Below are 14,155 nucleotides of genomic sequence, written 5' to 3'. Positions count from 1 at the left end.
GGGGTGGGGGTTATTGTGTAGCATTTACAATTGTATGGAATAGCTATTATTTACAGTGATATTAGAGCAACAATCATATGACACAATGTATGTAATCTAGATAACAAGAATAGGGCATATAGAACCTTGAGTAGTGTACTAATGGAACACAAATGAAGTGAAGGACAGTAAATTAGCAATACAGTATGAATGAGATAATGGGAAACTTGTCAAACAATATAATCAGCCAAGCAAAGGAAGAGTATACAGAAAGAAGAGGAATACAAAAATACTATTAAAATAAAAGATGTAAGAATAATGAAAGGATAATACAAATATGCAATAACTTGCAGATTCTCTGTAATAGGAAAGTCAAATTTGTCTTGCTGTTACAGCTATTAGGATGCCCCTTCTTTGGTTCCAACTCTGGTTTTTTCACAGTTCCTGTTTTTTGTTTTTTGTGTTTTCTCTCACCTGTGGCTCTTAGAAAATAAAAAAGAAAAAGGAAAAAGAAGATAAAAGTAGTAGAAGGAAAGAGGAAAGAAGAGATAAAATTGGAAAGCAAGGAAGAAGGAATAAAACTAGAAAGAAGGAAAGAGAAGCAAAAGGAATTGAGAGATATAAGAATAATAAAAATTTAAAAATAAAAAAAATACTTTAAAAAAATCAAAGAAAGCAAAAAAACCCTCTTGTTGCTTTTGAAATGGCTAAACCGGTTTTTCTGGTCTTGATGAGAAGGGTTCACTTTTGTGGGCTCCAGGGCTCCTACAGAGCACATGCTTTCCCTGGGTTTATGGGCGTTGGCTCCAGGGCTCCTGAGGAGTGGTTGCTTCCCCTAGTTTCTCAGGTGTGGGCTTGGTGCCTTCCGCGAAGCACACTTTCCCTGGGTTGTGGGCACGGGTGCACGGCCAGGCCACCCTTGTTCGTACAGGCTCGAGCTCTCAGTCTTCCCAGGGCTATGTGTAGGTGCTCACAGTTCCTGTGTGTTTGCCGCTCAGTCCTCACTCCTCTCTCTGTGCCTTCAAGCAACCAGGCTTCCCCCGGTGCTGCTGAATACTTGTTTGCCCGGGGAGGGAGCAGTTGACCCAGCTCTCTCCCAAGAGTCGTGTGAGACCCAGTGAGCACCCGGCCTGGAGCTGCGACCTCTCAGGTCCCTGCACTGATCCCTGGGCCCTTATTGTCCTGAAGTATTCTCCTTACTGTTTGGTTTTTCAATGCCCGCTAAAATTTTTGATCTCCTATTTTCATGTATGTTGTGATACTGTTGGTGGTTTGCTCTTTTCCTCCGTAGATCGGCTAGGTTTTTCTCCCGTGTGTAGGGGGAAGTGGAATCTGCTTCCTCCTACCCCGCCACCATCTTCCCTCTCTAGATCAAATTGATTTGATTGATATCTTCAGAGCATTTCATCCCAAAGCAGCAGAATATACATATGTTTTATGTGCACATGGAATGTTTTCCAGGATAGACTACATGTTAGGACAGAAAACAAGTCTCAATAGATTTCAGAAGACTGAAATCATATCAAGCATCTTCTCTGACCACAATGCTATGCAACTAGAAATCAATCACAAAAGAACATTGAAAAACATGCAAAGACATGGAAGCTACATAACATAATATTAAACAATGAATGGGCCAACAAGATTAAGGAAGAAATCAAAAGATACTTTGAAAGATATGAAAATAAGGACATAACAATCCAAAATCTGTGGGACACTGGGAAAGGGATCATAAGAGGGAAATTCATAGCATTACAGGCCTATTAAAAAAAGCAGGAAAAAGCTGAAATAAACAATCTCATTTCATATTTAAAGGAACTTGAAAAGGAACAACAAACAAAGCTCAAAGTGAGTGGAAGAGGGAAATAATAAAGATCAGAGCAGAAATAAACCAAGTAGAGTCCTTTAGAATGATACAAAAGTCAAAGAATCTAAGAGCAGATTCTTTAAAAAGATAAACAAGATTGACAAACCTTTAACCAGACTCATGAACAAAAAAAGAGAAAGGGCCCAAATATATAGAATCAGAAAAGAAAGAGAAGTAACAACAGACACCAAAGAAATACAAATTATTGTAAGAAAATATTATGAACAGCTATATGGCAACAAACTGGACAACCTAGATGAAATGAATAAATTCCTAAAAACACAATCTTCCAAAACTAAATTGGGAATAATCAGGGAATCTGAATAGATTGCACCTAACGAAATTGAAGCAGCAATCAAAAACCTCCAACAAAGAAAAGTCCTGTAATGTATCGCTTCAGAGGTAAATTTTACCAAGCATTCTGAGAACTAACACCCACTCTTCTCAAACTATTTCAAAAAATTCAAGAGGAGGGAAGGCTCCCAAACTCATTTTACAAGGCCAGCATTACCCTAATTCCTGCAAAGAAAGGAATTACTGCAAATAAGACACTGCAAAGGAAGAAAATTATAGGCCAATGCCCCTGATGAACATAGATGCTAAAGTCCTCAACAAAACAGCAAACTGAATACAGCAATGCATCAAAAAGATCATACACCATGATCAAGTGGGATTTATTGTGGGAATGCAAGGTTCATAAAACATTCCCAAATCAATAAATGTAATTTGCCATGTAAACAATATGAAGGATAAAATGACATGATCATATCAATAGGTATAGAAAAAAACACTTAAATCTAGCACCCATTTATGATAAACTCAGCAAAGTGGGAATAGAGTTAACATACCTAAATGTGATAAAGGCCATATATGACAAACCTACTACGAGCATCATACTAAAAAACTACAAAGCATTCTCCTTAAGATCAGGAACAAGACAAGGATGTCTGTTTTCACCTCTCTTATTCAACATAGTATTAGAAATTGTAGCTGGAACAATCAGACAAGAAGAAGATATAGAAGGCCTCCAAATTGGAAAGGAAGAAATAAAACTGTCTTTACTTGTAGATGGCATGATACTGTACCTAGAGAACCCCAAAGATTCCACCAGGAAAGTACTACAACTGATAAATGAATTCAGCAATGTAGCGAGATACAAAATTAATATCCAGAAATCAGTTGCATTTTTATGTGCCAATAATGAACTGACAGAAAGGGGAATTAAGAAGACAATCCCATTCATAATTGCTTCAAAAAGAGCAAAATACCTAGGAATAAACATAACCAAGGAGGTAAAAGCCCTGTACTTGGAGAAACATAAGACACTGAAGAAAGGAATTGAAGAAGATACAAATAAGTGGAAGCACATAAGTGTTCATGGATAAAAGAATTAACATTGTTAAAATGTACATACTACCCAAAGCAATCTATAGATTCAATGCAATTTCTCTCAAGATTCCAATGACATATTTTGCAGAACTAGAATAATATTGCAACAATTTACATGGAATCACAAAAGGCCCCACGTAGCAACAATGATCCGGACAAAGAACAACAAAATTTTACAACTCACACTACCTAATATGAAACTATACTATAAGGCCATAGTAATCAAAACAATATGGCTCTGGCATAAAAACAGAAACATAGCTCAATGGAATAGAATAGAGAGCCCAGAAATAAACCCACACTTTTAGAGCCAATTAATATTTGACAGAGAAGCAAGCACATACAATGGGTTAAGTATAGTTTATTTAATAAAGGGTTTGGGAAAATTGGATAGATACATGCAAAAAATGAAAGACCACCTTCTACACCACATAGAAGAACAAATTCAAAATGAATCAAAGACTTAAATGTTAGACCTGAAACCATAAACATCCTGGAAGAAAACATAGGCAGTAAAATGTTGGACATTTACTTGTAGCAATTTTTATTGGATATATCTCCCCAAAGAAGGGAAACAAAAGTAAATATAAACAAATGAGACTACATTAAACTAAAATCTTTTTGCACAGCAAAGAAAATCTCAACAAAATAAAAACACAACCCACAGTATGGGAAAACATATTCGCTGATACATCTGATAAGGGGTTAATATCCAAAATGTATAACATCAAAAAACAAACAACCAACCAAATTTTAAAAAATGTGCAAAAGACCTGAACAGACACTTGTCCGAAGAGGATGTGTAGATGGCCAGTAGACATATGAACATATGCTTAACGTCACAAATCATCAGAAATGCAAATTAAAATCACAATGAGATACCATCTCACACCTGACAGAATGGGTATCATCAATATATCAACACACAACAAGTGCAGATGAGGATGTGGAGAAAGGGGAACACTTTTGCATTGTTGCTGGGAATGCAGGCTGGTGCAGCCATTGTGAAAAACAGTATGGAGATACCTCAAAATATTAAAAGTGAGTATGCTTTTTGACCTAGCCATCTCCCTTTGGGGAATATACCCAAAGGAACCCAAAACACTAATTCAAAAGAACATAAGCACTCCTGTGTTCATTGGTGCATTATCTACAATCGCCAACATATGGAAGCAGCCCCAGTGTTCATCAGTAGAAGAGTGCATAAAACAACAATGAGACAGTTACACAATGGAATTCTATTCAGCTGTAAAAAAGAAGCAAATTTTACCCTTTGCAACAGTATGAGTGGATGTGGAGAACATTATACTAAGTGAAATAAGCTAATCAGAGAAATACAAATACCATATGATTTCATTAATACATAGAATCTGGTGAACAAACTGAACTAACAATGAAAATGGGGACAGACTCATAGATGGAGAGCAAATGATAACTAGTAGGAGAGTGGTTAGGAGTTGGAGGGATTGAGCAAAAATGAAAAAGGACTCAGGACATGGACAACAGTATGGACATCGCTGGGGGATTTGGGGTATAAGGTGACTAAATGGCAAGGAAAAAAATACAATAAAGATTAAATAAAAAATAAAAGGAAAGGAAAGAAGAATAAACATCAAGGAGAAGAGGTGCAACTGGTAAAGGTAAGCTTTTCCAGGGGTATTTGCTTCACTGCCACTGATAATGAATAAAGGAAAGGGAACAGAGGAGAGGCAGCCACTGATAATGTATGAGGACTGCATTGCTGTGAGGAAAGGCAAAGGCAAACCAAATCCAAAGTAGTAAGGCCAATTCCTGTCTATGTGTGAGAAACACTGGTGCATTTCAATTTCTTTATTGAACCAATGACATTCAAAGCAGTATGGTGAATAGGTAAGGGACATATGCAGGAGAATAACCCATAGACCAACAAGGTGGATGGGAGGGAGACTCACAAACATCCTCTGGATGAAGAAAAGAACCTGAAGCAGAAGGTTGAAGAGCAAAGTCAGCAATGGTTTTGCTAATACTAGGGAATGGGTGAGGCTTCCTTCCTGATACCTCAAATGCCAGATCAGCTATATCTTGAAACCAAATGTAATTCACAACTTCGCTAAGCACAAACGGGAAGCACCCAAAGAGCACGGAAAATTGAGGGTGAGAAAGAATTCCAGCCACGACCAAACATCTCCATGTACAGACGGATCACCAATAATTCAGACAGTTACGGACTAAAGTACAGGAATAAACAGTGGATAGAATTGGAGGAGACTGAACCAGAATACTCCACCATTCCAAGTGCTGCACTGGAGAATTCTACTAACAATATGTGGCTCACTCTCTTGTTTCCTGTCTATGCTCTCCTCTCCCCTGCACCAGGACACTACTTGCCCTTCTTCAATGTTGCTCCTCTCTCTTTTGCTGAATTCAAAGATTAAGCTTTGAGTTGGCACATATTCCCCAGATGGAGTCTTTGATTCCCCTGGCAAGGTTCTGGAGAAAGGTTTTGACAGTCAGCCATCTCTTCACCAACCAAACTACCAACTACAAAGAGGACAGAGAAGCATCCCAAGATCTTTCACCATGAAGAACCTGTCAGCTCTGCAATCTGGCCCTAGCCTGCCCCTGCTGGGCCCCTAGTCCACTGCAGGCTGATCATATCCTTCTGATCAGATCCTTCTTGCCCAACTGCTGGCTGCTGCCTGGGCGCTTCCATGGCTGAGGCCACTGTGCTGCCCTGGGCATGCCCAGGCCACATAGGGAGATGGGATGTTGATGGGTGCCTACCCCAACTGCCCAGGGCAGAGGGGACCTTACCTAGTCTTAATCTTTTCTTTATGAAACTTCAAGGTTTTTTTCTGTTATTTTCTTAGAGAACTTCCTGTAGCCTTTTTTTTTAATACTGGGATTGTTATCAACAACGTGTTTTAGCTTTTGTTCATCTGAGAATGTCTTGATTTTCTTTTAATTCTTGAAGGATATTTTTTGCCAGATAATATAATTTTGAGTTGACAGTTTTTTATTTCAGCACTTGAAAATTGTTATGCCACTTCCTTCTACAGGAGCAACTCCATGGTTCCTGAAAATAAATCTGTTATTTAAAGTGATAGTTCTCTGTAAGTAATGTGTCATTATTGTCTGATTATTCTCAAGAGTTTTCTGCCTTTTAGTTTTTAGAAGTTTAATTACGAAGTGTCTTGGCATGAATTTCTTTGGATTTTTCCAGTTTGGTATTATCTTAGATTCTTGAGTCTGTAACGTTATGATTTTGCCAAATTTTGAAAAATTTCAGTCATTATTTCTTTGACTAAGTTTTCAATCTCACTCTATCCTCCTTTTCTAGGTCTCCAACGATACAAATGTTGGCTCTTTGGTTGTTGTTCCACAAGTCCCTGAAGGCCTACTCATTATACTTCTCCTCTTCCTCTTTCTTTTTTAATTTATTTTCTCTCTGTTGTTCAGATTGCCTGAATTTTATTGATATGCCCTCAAGTTTATTCATTCTATCATCTCTCATCTCCATTCTAATTAGCCCTTCAGTGAATGATTTTAGTTTTGTTATTTTATTTTTCAATTCTATAATTTCCATTGGCTTTGTTTATAGTTTCTATTTTTTATCTGAGATTTTCTAGTTAATTTTTTTAGAATGCCTGTAATTGCCTGTTGAGCTGACCTTACCCTGGTTGTGGGGAGTGGGAGCCTGCATGGACCTTTGATACCTCCAGACAGAGGAATCAGAGAATGGCCATCTGTTTACCTGAGACTGGAGGTGGGGGTCATGAGATGGAATATCACCTTTCCACTTTACCTATATGAAAGAGGAATGGCTTTTATTTTGGTATTTGCTGTAGTAGGGTAGTGATTTTCAAGAAAGTTTTCTTTCATTTTGTCCACTTTTTCCACAGTGCTTTTACTAGTGGGGAAATGCTTTCATTGAAGCTTTTTTGTTTTTGCTATACCTGTTTGCAGATCCAGCTTGGAGGCTTCTGCAGCATCCTGTCTAGAATATATAGGAGTCAATAAAAAAAGAACACAGGAAACTCACTGCTGTGTTATTCCTCTAGTTATATTATGTTATATTATGCCCAGGCCTTGTTTGTTTCTGCAGCTTGCTTTTGAAATGTTTCTCTTTTTTTAAGATTTTATTTGTTTATTTTTGGACAGTGGGAAGGGAAGGAGAAAGAGAGGGAGAGGAACATCAATGTGTGGTTGCCTCTAATGCGCCCCTACTGGGGGAACTGGCTGGCAACCCAGGCATGTGCCCTGACTGGGATGGGAATTGAATCAGTGACCCTTTGGTTCATAGGCCGGCACTCAATCCACTGAGCCACACCAGCCAGGGCTGAAAAATTTCTAATTGTGGTAAAATACACATAATGTGGAATTTATCATCTTAACCACTTGTAAGTGTGCATTCAGTATTGTTAAGTATATTCACATTGTTGGGCAATGTGCAGGTGTCTTCATTATAAGAGGGAAGATCTGGGAGGAATGGGACTATTATCCATCTTGTTCAGAACCAGAAGTATCCTATGTTTTCCTTGCTATTCTTGTATGCTTAAATTTCCATATAAAATTTAATATCAACTTGTCTAGCAGCATTAAAAAGCTTGTTGGAATTTTTAGTCAGGATTGCATTTGATATTTATAAACTAAACCAGAGAGAACTGACATTTTTATGTTGTTGAGTCAAGAGCAAAGAGTGTCTTTCATTTGTTCAGGTATACTTTCACATCTTTAGAGAGTTTTATTTTAGCATTTGCTTCATAGAATTTTTTTAATCCTTATGCAAAGAGGTGCTTATTGATTTTAAAGAGAGAGGGCAAGAGGGAGAGAGAAGGAGAGAAACACTGATGTAAAAGAGAAACATCAATCAGTTGACTCTCGTACACACCCCAACCATGGACTGAACCTGCAAACTAGGCATGTGCCCTGACTGGAATTGATCCCATAACCTTTCAGTTTACCAGGCAGTGCTTAACCAACTGAACCACACTGGCCAGGGTTTTCATAGAAGTTTTATACATGCTTGTTCTGCTTCTTCCTAAGGATGTAACTTTCTTTGTTATTTTTGTAAGGAGGAGTTTTTTATCTATTGTGTGTGTGGTCTCCCTGGTTGTTTGGGTACATAAAGTAAATAAGTGATTCTCAAATCTGTATCTCCAGACTGTCACTTGAGCTCCAAACACAGATTTGTAACAGTATCCTACCTGCTTACTTGGCTAGCCTTCTCACACCTTTAATTCAGTGTATGAAAAGATCAGTTTCTCTTCTGCTTATCCCAACCCTCGCTCCAATAATACCAATACTCAGCAGAAACTTTGGAGATATTTCCAACTCATCCTTTCACACCTGATCGACAGCTAGTTGGTTGTTAGAAACTGTCACATAAAAATCCCCATGTTAGATGAAATCATTCGTATATATATATGAAATTTATATATGCGTGTGTGTGTGTGTGTGTGTGTGTGTCTGTTATCACCTCCTTTCTGAAATCATCATTCTGTGCTTCTTCATCATCCACCTTGAAGCCTGAACTCATGACCCTTTCTTGGTCATGAGTTCAGACCAAGAACTCATGGGTTTTTGATGGGTTTCTCCTACAGCACAGTTCTGGCCATGGCTCTACCAGGTTTCAGTACACACAGACTGAAGGTCAAATTTCTTTGCCTAACATCTAGGGCATTTTTTGACTTGACCCTAGTCTTTCTCTCCTTCCTGTCCCAGCTACTCTTGAGTGTAGAGGAAAAGAAGAAGGAAAAAAAGGAAGAGAAGAAGAAGAAGGAGGATGAAGGAGAAAGAATATACTAGCTTTCCAAAGACCTGTAGCAACACTAGTTGTGGATAGTTCTTTCCTGCTCTATCAGTGGAGGTAAAGAGAGTTGGAAGCATCAGCATCTTAGTAGGAAGCCTCTCAGTGATCATTACACCATGCTGATGAATAAATATAACATCAATGAACATGAATACAAATCAAAATCTAGAATACTGCCTCCTCCATGAACCCCCACAGGGCATTTCTGTTTTCTTGAGGTATTGGTTGCTTGCAGCCTTGTGGTATAATTATTTTTAGAAGCTTAATTCCTTTAGGACAATGACTGTCTTTGATCCATTTATGTATCCTCCACTCAGCCTTCTTTACCTCCTTAGGGTCTCACTTAGATGTCACTTCTTCTGTAAAGCTTTCTCCAGTCTCCTAAGTCAGAGTTCATTCCACAAACATTTTCTGAGTACCTGCTCTGTGTCAGGTACTCTGCTAAGCACTGCATATGAAATTCTGGTGAGGTGTATTTTTTGCCCTATAGGAGCTTGCTATCAGGTTAGGCTTCATGACCTTCAAAGCTCTTCTGTGTTGGTGTCCAGTGCCATCTGACATGCATCATAGGTCAACCTTTGCCACTGAATACCAAGTCTAATGCCCAACCCAGGGTCAATTCTCAAGGTGTGGATGGTTCCAAACCAAGTGGTATTCAGGTTCAGAAAAAAGAGAGGCCCTACAGCTTAGAGGTCACTTGCAGTGAGGAAATAGTCATGCAGGGCACAAACCATCACCATAGACTTTTGCTCAGGCCCTGCGATGTTGAGTTGGAGAGCAGTAGGAGGTCTAGAGGGCTAAAGACAGGACAGAGAGGGGTTGACAAATGTGAGGGGCTCCAAAGGCCATTCTCTGGAACTTTCCCTGTAGGGAGTAGGGTACCACCAATTGTTTCAAGCAGGGAAGATGGTAAGATCAGTGATTTGGAAAGGTTGCTCTGACTGCACCATAGAGATAAATTGGAAAGCAGAGACTAGAGACAGAGGTGGTCCCCTAGGAGAAGGTTGTGGCAGGATTCCAGGGGAAAGATGATGAGAATAAACCAGGGCAGTGGAAGAACGTAGACCTGACAGATGGTTCAGAGGCAGAATCAACATATGGCTATTACTCCAAAGACAGGCTTAACTGATGTTTTACCCATACAAAGATGTGGACTAGAATCTGTGATAGAAATACTGTCATTAACAATTGTGTGAGGTGTTTAGCTTAGAGACTTGAATGGTAATTTTGGTTGAATTGTACCCCCACTCCAAATAATATGTCAAAGTCCTAACCCTACAATTTATGAATGTGGCTGTACTAGGAAATAGCATCTTTGCACATGATATCAAGTTCAGATTATTAAGGTGGGCCCTAATCCAATATGACCAGTGCCATAAAAAGAGGGAAAGATGGCATAGGGACATACAAAGAAGAGAAGTCTACATGAAGACAGAGAGAGAGAGATGGAGTGATTATCTACAAACCAAGGAATATCAAGGGATGCCAATAGCAACAGAACCTAAGAGATTGGCATGGAACAGAATCTTTCTCAGAGCCTCCAGAAGTAACCAACCCTGCCAGCACCTGGATTTCAGACTTCCCAAAACTGTGAGATAATAAATTTCTTTTGATTTAAGTCAGCCAGTTTGTGGTAATTTGTTATGGCAGCCACAGAAAACTAACACAAATGGTATGAAAGAACAATTGAACAGGCTGTCGGGGACTATTGAGAGGGTGATAAGAGGACATTCATGGTGTAAAAATCTGGCAGTGGCTGCTCTGGTGGCTTGGGAAGATATCATTTTATATTTTGTCCCCAGCTTACCCCATTTATTTTTAAAGGGGAGCATATTAGAAAAAATTACTGGGTGTTGGTCAGAAGTTGTCACATGCTATTCACAGAGAAACAAGATTGTCACCTAAGGGATCTCTAAATTCATTCTGCCCCGTGGCTTAAGTGGTTACCTCCTGGTCATAGACTGGAAGATCCCTGGAAAGGTAGAGCGCAGACCTCCCAGGAAGTGTTCTTCCTGCTGTACCTCAGCACCCCTCATCTCATCCCTTATTTGTAACAATTATACAGGCTTCACCTTAGTATGTGTTCTAGCAGAAAATTTTGATTAAAAAGTAGAGAAAAGGCAAAAATATTAAAAGTCATTGCTATTCATGCACTGGAATATTATTCAGACACGAACAGGCACAAACTCCCGGCATATACTACAACATGGATGAACTTCCAAGATATACTAAGGAAAAGAAACCAGACACAAATGATCACACATCATACAATTAAATTTACATGAAATGCCCCAAATAGATAAAGTCAGAGAGATAGAATGCATATTCATGGTTGCCAAGGTCTGGGATGGGGAATGGGAGATGGGGAGTGACTGCTAATGAATCCAAAGTTAATTTCCTTTTGAGGTGATGGAACTAGATGGAGACTATGGCTGCATAGCATTGTGGATGTACTAAATGCCACAGAACTGTATCCAAAAAATTGATAACTTTATGTTATGAGACTTTTCCCTTAATAAAAAAAGTCATTGGAGGCCTCAAACTATGTTTTATTAGTTGGTTTCTGAACATTGGTCCTGAGGTGGGCAGGGCAGTCTCACCATCTTCAGCTAAGCAGCAGGCCATGCACTCCCATTTGTCTATGTGGAATGAAGGCAGGGTAGCCTGCCCCTGCTGAGAATCGCTTCATGGTGCCCACATGGTAGAACAATACATGCTTCCATCTGATTCTGGGTAAAATGAAATTGAAAGGAGGCAAGGTTCACTGCATTCCCTCAATTCCTGTGAAAGGATCAGTCCAAATGGTTATGATTTTAAAGAGCAATTTCCTTTACAAGAAGCTCCTCTCTAGGTTGTGGCTTCCTATGAGCCCTCCAGAAAATTCCAATGAAAATATACTGGGGACTCTAATTCAGAAAGCTGAGAAAGCACAGGCCCATCAGAATGATGAGCATAGTATATTGATGCATTCTGTGAAATGTCTAAAACTGCTGATATTCCCATACTCTGGGGCTTAGAGATATCACCAAAAACTGGAAACAAAGTGCTATGGTGAGGGAACATTGATTTATTTGCTCTTTGTTGATGTTTAATTCACATAGAATGAACTGCACATACAAGGTCTGTCCAGAAAAAGTCCAGCCATTTTTAATACAATGAGAATGGTTTGCGAGATATCAATGTAACCTGGCAGCCAAGGAGAGTGGACTAGAATCCACATATATGAACAATGACAACTTCACTGTACCTAGTCAGTGGGGGCAGTAGACACCATTGAGTGAACATGTGTACTGTGTGGCTACTGCATTCAAAATGACTGAGTTAGTAGAACACAAATCTACATCAAATTTTGCATTAAGCTTAAACATTACTCTGTGGAAACTATTTGGATGATTCAAAAGGCCGCAGCTATGGGCAACTGGTAATTGTCAGCTTCATCATGACAATGCGCCTGCTCATGCATCCCATCTTGTGCAAAGTGTTTTGGCAAAACATCAAATCACCCAGGTGACTCAGCCCCCCTATAACCTAGATTTGGTGTCCTGTGACTAATGGCTTTTCCCAAAACTAAAATAACCTTTGAAAGGGAAGAGATTTCAGACCATCGATGAGATTCAGAAACATACAATGGGGCAGCTGATGGTGACTGGGAGAACTGTGTGAGGTTCCAAGGTGCCTACTTTGATGGGCACTGAGGTGTCGTTGTCCTATGTACAATGTTTCTTTATCTTGTATCTTCTTCAATAATGTCTCTATTTTTCATATTGAGTGGCTGGATACCTTCTGGACAGAACTCGTATTTCAAGTACAATTTGATCAGTTTTTAAAATTTTTTAAAACTTTATTTATTTATTTTTAGAGATAGGGGAAGGGAGGGGCAAAGACAGGGAGAGAAACAATGATTGGTTGCCTCTTATACATGCTCCAACTAGGGACCAAATCCACAACCTAGGCATGTGCCCTGAGCAGGAATTGAAACTTTTGCTTTGTGAGACAACGCCAAACCAACTGAGCCACACTAGTCAGGGCTAATTTCATCAGTTTGGATACATATCTACACCATCACCACAGTCAAGATAATGCATATACCCATCACTCTCCAAAGTGATGTCCCTATTGTCCTTTGGTAATCCTTATCCTTCCCTCTTGCCTCTCTCCAGCATCCCCAGGTAACCAGTGATCTGTCTTATCTCAATTCTGAGTACATCACATTTCCTAGAGTTTTGTGTAAATGGAATCATAAAATAGAAACTGTCTTTTTTTAGTCTGGCTTCCTTCATTTAGCATAATGATTAAGATTCAGCCATATTATGTGTACCAATTGTTTATTCCTCTTTATTGCTGAGAATTATTCTATTCTATGGGTTATGCCACTATGTATTTGTCTATCCACCTGTTGATGGATGTCTTGTTTTTTTTTCCCAGTTTTTGGTGAATATAAATACAGCTGCCATCAACATACAGTGACAAGTGTTTATGTGGACATACTCTTTCTTTTAGGTAAATGTCCAGCAATAGAATACTTGGGTCATAAGGTGTATATTTAGCTTTTCAAGAAATTCCTAAACTGTCTTTTCAAAGTAGTTGTACAGTATTACATTCCATAATGATGTGATTTTTTAAAATCCTTGGCTTTCTATGAGGTTGGCAGAGCTTCATGGTTTTTCACACATGTTCTGCAGCAAATTAGACATTGGACTGGATCCAGAAATAACCTTTGTTCAATATTATGAAGCAAGATTGGGAGGAGCGGCAAGTGGTGAAGGGGAAAACTAGATGTAGGGGACAGGGATTTGAAAATAAGGTCAGCAGGAGTCAAGCTGGTTCCTTTGAAGCAAAGACTGAGAACTGTGGGTGGCTGAGGGAAGGAGGGGACAGCCAAATGTTCAGAGCCTTCCCTGGCTGCCTGCTAGGGGAATTGAAACTCTCTGGAGAATAAATAAGCAAACTTTCTGGGCACTCACTTCTAGGCTTTGGAACAGGTCTGCGTGACCATGTCATTGCCCTGGATCTGGGCACCCATTGAACTGGGGCAGTATACACTTGGCATATACCTCAGAATAAGACAGAAAAAGAGGGAAGTTGTGGTGTTAACCTGCTTTCCACCTTTTGAGTGCTTGCTGTATTGT

General features: G+C 39.3%; 1 pseudogene; it reads right to left on the bottom strand.

Annotated features, from left to right (window-relative positions):
- Window positions 1-14,155, bottom strand: part of LOC114505741 — a 62,635-nt pseudogene that overhangs the window by 8,708 nt on the left and 39,772 nt on the right.

The sequence above is a fragment of the Phyllostomus discolor genome, chromosome X (assembly GCF_004126475.2).
Source record: "Phyllostomus discolor isolate MPI-MPIP mPhyDis1 chromosome X, mPhyDis1.pri.v3, whole genome shotgun sequence".
NCBI lineage: Eukaryota > Metazoa > Chordata > Mammalia > Chiroptera > Phyllostomidae > Phyllostomus > Phyllostomus discolor.
Note: the sequence above shows the minus strand (reverse complement) of the source record. Positions and strands in the feature narration are given on the sequence as shown.